The sequence below is a fragment of the Pongo pygmaeus genome, chromosome 18, assembly GCF_028885625.2.
Source record: "Pongo pygmaeus isolate AG05252 chromosome 18, NHGRI_mPonPyg2-v2.0_pri, whole genome shotgun sequence".
Classification (NCBI taxonomy): Eukaryota; Metazoa; Chordata; class Mammalia; order Primates; family Hominidae; genus Pongo; species Pongo pygmaeus.
Window position 1 is genome coordinate 14,465,746 of NC_072391.2, and position 5,788 is coordinate 14,471,533.

The 5,788-nt window shown below is 52.2% G+C and overlaps 1 non-coding gene across 1 annotated transcript; it reads right to left on the reverse strand.

The window, feature by feature from the left end:
* Positions 1–1,868: 1,868 nt before the first annotated feature.
* TRNAT-CGU (transfer RNA threonine (anticodon CGU)) lies at positions 1,869–1,940 on the reverse strand. Its single transcript has one exon. It is a non-coding gene; the product is annotated as a tRNA-Thr (tRNA).
* Positions 1,941–5,788: the final 3,848 nt, after the last annotated feature.

The following is a 5,788-nucleotide window of genomic DNA, read 5'->3' on the forward strand; positions in this document are numbered from 1 at the left end:
AGAAGTGAAGGAGCCCTTTCAACAGCTTTCCTAGTCTACTTCCCTCCCAGGGGATGATGCTATTTTGGCGTGTACTCTTCCACTCCTTGTGTACCGCTTCTGGGGACCAGCAGCACCAGCATCACCCCAAGACACTTCTTAGAAATGCAGCGTCTCAGGCCCCACTCCAGACCTACTGAGTCACAACCTGCTTCTTAGCAAGATTTCCCCAAGTGGAAGTGTAAGAAGCACTGGTATTTTCTATTTTTATATCATTAACTTACCTATTTATATACATGCCTACACACAGGCTCCTTCCTGGGTTTAGAATATGGCTGTCGTGGCCGAGTATGGGGGCTCAGGCCTGTAATCCCAGCACTTTGTGAAGCCCAGGTGGGTGGATCACTTGAGGTCAGGAGTTTGAGACCAGCCTGGCCAACATGGTGAAGCCCTGTCTCTACTAAAAATACAAAAATCAGCCGGGTGTGGTGGCACACGCCTGTAATCCCAGCTACTCGGAAGGCTGAGGCAGGAGGATTGCTTGAACCCGGGAGGCGGAGATCTCGGAGTGAGCCGAGATCATGCCACTGCACTCCAGCCTGGGTAACTGAGCTAGACTCGTCTCAAAAAAAAAAAAAAAGAAAAGAAAAAGGAAAAAAGAATATGGCTTTCGTTTGAACAGTGGTCCTCGAGGTGCGGTCCAACATCAGCTTCTCCTGGGAGCTCGTTAGAAATGCGAATGACCTGGGCCCAGCCTTGAGCTGCTGAATGCGGAAGCCCTGGGCTGGGGCCCAGCAATCTATGTTTAACAAGCCCTCTAGGGGAGGCTGATCCACGCTCACAAGCGTGGAACCCCTGCTGTAGAAGGGGGACACTTACCCCCGGGAGCTCCTGCTCCCTCCCTCTCTCCCTGTCACCTCCCGAGAGCCCGTTCTGGCCTGGCCAGTTCACCGAGGGACGCCCAGAATCCAGTTCCACCAGGCACACACGAGGCGCTCCACGAATGCCTCCTCCAGTTAGGAATCTCAGACTGATACAGCCTTCCCCAAATTCGCTCAAGCTGGTTTTCAGAGTGCACGATGCGGCGGTCCTGGATGTTGGGGTCATTGCATAACGTCTTCAAAGGCATTCCAGCAGCCCCTTGGTGCATCCTTCGCGATGCAAAGAAAACCTGTGCGATCTGACTGGAGCTCCGTCTACGTAGGCCGCCTCCACAGCAGCCTCTCCTGGCAGCTGCTTCACAAGCGCCCATTTTACAGAGGGGCAAGCGGAGGCTCAGAGTCGGAGGTTTCAGATTTGCGTGTCAGAATTGCTCCAAGCCTGGACAGGGCTGCTTCTCTTTCGAACGCAATGCCTACAGTGGATTTCCTTTCAAAAATAGCAAGCCAGACAGACACCAGCTGACTCTGGGTGTGGGCTCTATATCAGGCAACGGCAGGGCTTTTGTTAGAGCGGACAAAATTGGATATTCCTGTGCAGCAGAATGTGGCGGGGCCCTTAAGCCAAACTACAGCAGCTGCAGGTCTCCTTGCCCCAAGCGTGTTGGGGCTTCCCTGAGGCCATGATCTGCAGGGGACCCTTTGAGTTTGCGAGCCCTGCCCCACCCCCAGAGCCCTCTATCTTCTCCCAGGGGATGAAGCGCCCCAGGGGTAGCTGTGTGTACGGGCCGATCGCCGGGGCCGGCCAAATTTGCGGACCATACGCGCCGCCGAGGCTGGACCACCCAGACTTCCACCTTCTGCGAGGGAAGGATGGGAGCTTGAACCCAAACCCTTGAAGGAAAACAGTTGGCCGGCTCTGCAGTCCAGGGGGAAGGATCTACTCGCAGAGTGCGGCAGGAGTCGACCACTCCTAAAAATTCTCCCCCCTACAGGGGAAGGCTGGATGTCAGGCACGGACGGGGTTCGAACCCGTGATCTTCGGTTTACGAGACCGACGCCTTACCACTTGGCCACCGCGCCTGCGTTGCAATGGCGGCCTCGCGAACCTCTATCCTGGCGCCGCTCCCGTGCGCCCGCCCGGCGAGCACGAGCTCGCACCGTCCCCTTCCCTGTTGCGGCCGGCGGGGCGGGGCTTCAACGGGCGCGCGCCGGCGGGCTCGGGGGCTCGGGGGGCTCGGGGGCTCGGGGGACTCGGGGGCGCAGCCTGCGGGGTTCTGTCGCCCGCAGCGGGCTGGGGAAGCTCTGGAGCCGGGGCGCGGCTGGAGCGGTGTCCCGAGGGTCCCGCGGGCGGGGCACCGTCCGATATCTGAGAAGCCGGGTTCGAATCCGAGCCCCGCCAGCGATGTAGCGCTTCAGGGCGGCTCGACTCGGAGCCTCAGTTTCCCCTCTAGAGTGAGGCACCCAGGAAGCCAAGGAATGGTAGCAGGTTTCCTTGTCGGCCCGACTGCGGGCCGTCCATCGCCGCCTTGCAGGGAGCCCACGCCCACCCAGGGTTGCTGAATGGAGGCGTGAGATTTAGAAAATAAAAGCTCCTGGAAGCTCCGCGCTTTGGGAGGCCCGGGGGGAAGGATCGCTTGAGCCCAGGAGATCGGGGCTGCAGGGAGCCGAGATCGCACCACTGCACACCAGCCTGGGCGACAGAGGGAGACCTTGTCTCAAAGAAAAGAAAAAAAATAAAAACAAACAAACAAAAAAAGCCTAACGTTTCTTCTTCCCCCAGTTTACCTGTTTAGCCTGGATGTGTCCCTGGTCCCAAGACCAGCAGCAGCACCTGGGATTTTGTGAGAAATGCAACTTCTCTCCCGCCCGGACCTGCTGACTTGCCGGCTAAGTCAGCCCCAAGGCACCCGACAGTTTAATGTGTACGCTCATATTTATAGATTCAAACATGCCCTTCGATTTCCACACAAACGGACTGATTTACTGTTCTCTGCACTTTGAGTTTTCATGAATTAATGTATGATGTGTTAATTCAATGGCTCTTGGTAGGTAATACAGTTTAATCAAAATTAATAGCATTGTTTGAGAAATATAACAATTTCTATTATTCATGAATGTGTTGTGTAATATTAACCCAATACAGCAAATCACATATACTAAAGTATATACTATAATTAATGGGATTATTATGCATGGGTGGGTTACCTTAGTCTCTAGTAACTACATGGTTTTCCACTGAGTGGCTGTGCTACAATTGATTTAATCTGTTGCTGGGAGCTGGGCATTAGGTTGACTGGAGGATTTGTTTTGCTCACAGAACATTCTGTTACGTGTGTCTCTGCCTCCTGGTACCAGTGATGCGGTAGGGTATATAGGGGCCTATACTAAGAACGTCCACAGCCTGCCATGCAGGTGTATAGGCAAATAGGAAGCTGAAAAATACCAGAGAGATGCTTTAAATGTCAAGGTTTGGGCAGATAAGTGGGAAATGCATAATTTTCTCTCCAGGCATCAGGACTGGAACCCTGAGGCCTTGCACCTGGAGTGCTGTGGCGCTCTAAGTGCAGATCACCTGGTAGCTCCCCAATTAAAAGAAAGAACGACTTGGAGAACATTTTCAGAAAACGTGCATTACCAAGCATTGCTTCTGAATGGCAGATGATAATACTGGCTCCACTATCCCCATCCTTTTTTTTGGTGGGGAGGGGAGGTGTTTATTGGGTTGTTGGACTTACTGTGCAGAAGTGGCAGAGGCTTATGAAAAGAAATTAGCAAATGAAGGAAAATCACATGAGGGCTGAGTCCAAAACTGGCAGGTGGAATGGAAATTGGATTTTAACAGGTACTTTAAAAATCTTTGTCTTCTGAGGGAAGGGAGGCAGTTGAAAGCCTCAGGTGTCCCAGGCACATGAAAAGGGGTGTATGCACCTCGATGGGCAGGTGGGATGCCCTTTGTATCCTCAGGGCCTAGGGGGCCCTCTGACCCTATGTGAGCCCTAAAATAGCGCACACAGGTGGCAGGTGTTGGGCTGATAAGCCCACTTATCTGGCAGGTGAAAAGGAGACCCGAGGAGCCCCGGATCACAGATACCTGGAGGGTGGAGGTGTCTGTCCTGGCCCTGGCGTCTGCACGAGGTATGTCCTCAACAAGTATTGTCCAAGGTACCAACATGTGAGATTCCCTTCCACATGGTTCTGGGGACTCTCCAACCACTGTACCAACAAATGTCCCAGTGCTGAACTTTCAGTAAGGCTTTTGGTGATCAAGCCAAAACCTTCCATTTCTCGGTCATGAGGAATTGGCCATCGTTCGCTCTTACTGAGAAACTTAAATCTAGGCAAACATTCCCTGTGCCCTGACAGGGTCTGTGGTCCAGGTGAGGTCCTGATGTCACACAACTGTGACCCAATCCCAGGCCTCCCAAATGCTAGGGCGAGAAACCAGGGTTGGCTGAAGCAGACAGTGGTTTCAAGGGAGTAGAAAGGCGGTGTTTTAAGTGAGAAAATGTCAGAATTTATCTGGTGACAAAGCCAAGTGCCATGATGGAATACTTTTGATCTTTTTGTTTCTTCTGTATAATTAGGTTGCCTAGATCTGAATAATTTATAAGCATCCACTTTTCCTTTGTGTTGAAACTTAGGCACTATTTTCTATTTTAGAAACAAACAAAATAAATACATACATAGGTCTTTAATCTTTTTTGGCTTTTTCTGGCACCTCTATTTCCCTGTGCCTGTCTGCAAAGTAGAGATTCTTAGGCCGGGTGCGGTGGCTCATGCCTGTAATCCTAGAACTTTGGGAGGCCGAGTTGGGTAGACTGAGCTCAGGAGTTCAAGACCAGCCTGGGCAACATGGTGAAACCAAGTCTCTACTAAAATACAAAAAGTTAGTTGGGTATGGTGGCACATGCCTATAGTCCTAGCTGCCCCGGAGGCTGAGGCAGGAGAATCACTTGAACCCAGGAAGCGGAAGTTGCAGTGAGCAGAGATGGAGTGAGACTGTCTCAAAAATTTCTTAACCTGAGCCCATGCATGCACTCAAGCCCAGGAAACGTGTGAATTCCCCAAAAGTATATATAAAGTGCGTATATAGTTTTCCTGGAAAAGGGATGTCACAATTTATCGGGGCTTTTGTTTTCTTTTTGAGACAGAGTCTCGCTCTGTCACCCAGGCTGGAGTGCAGTGGTGCAATCTCAGCTCGCTGCAACCTCCGCCTCCCGGGTTCAAGCGATTCTCCTGCCTCAGTCTCCTGAGTAGCAGAGATTACAGGTGCGTGCCACCACGCCTGGCTAATTTTTGTATTTTTAGTAGAGACGGGGTTTCACCATGTTAGTCAGGCCAGTCTTGAGCTCCTGACCTCGTGATTCACCTGACTCAGCCTCCCATTGTGCTGGGATTACAGGCATAAGCCACCGCGCCTAGCCGTTAAAAGATTTTCAAAAAGACCTCCTGAGGGTCTTAGAAGGCTGAATGCCTTTTTACTTCCTCTCTCCCTTCCTGATGGTGCCTGATTAACCTAAGTCCCACTGAGATACAATATCTATCTAAAGTGGTTTAACTACAGCTGTGGGTGTCTGAAAAATTGTTTCTGAACAATTCAGTGGCAATGTCTCCAAGACACTTTCTGGCTCCAGGGACGACCCGGGCTTCCCCCAGCTCCTCCATCCTGGCTCACCTTGTGTGCCTGGTGCCTGCTGCCCTCCACAGAGTGAGGGTGGGCAACAGAGGCTCTTCCTGGCCTGTGAGGGGCTGGCACCTGCATTATCTCAGTAAGCCTTGGTGGTGGCTGGGTGGCACCTGCAGATTTCATGAAAATGCAGGCTGATTCAGTTAGTCTGGGCTGGGTCCGCGGAGCTGCCTTTCTAAGCTCCCAGTTAATGCTGCTGCAGCTGGTCCAGGGCCTCACTTTGGGAAGCACTGCTTTAAAG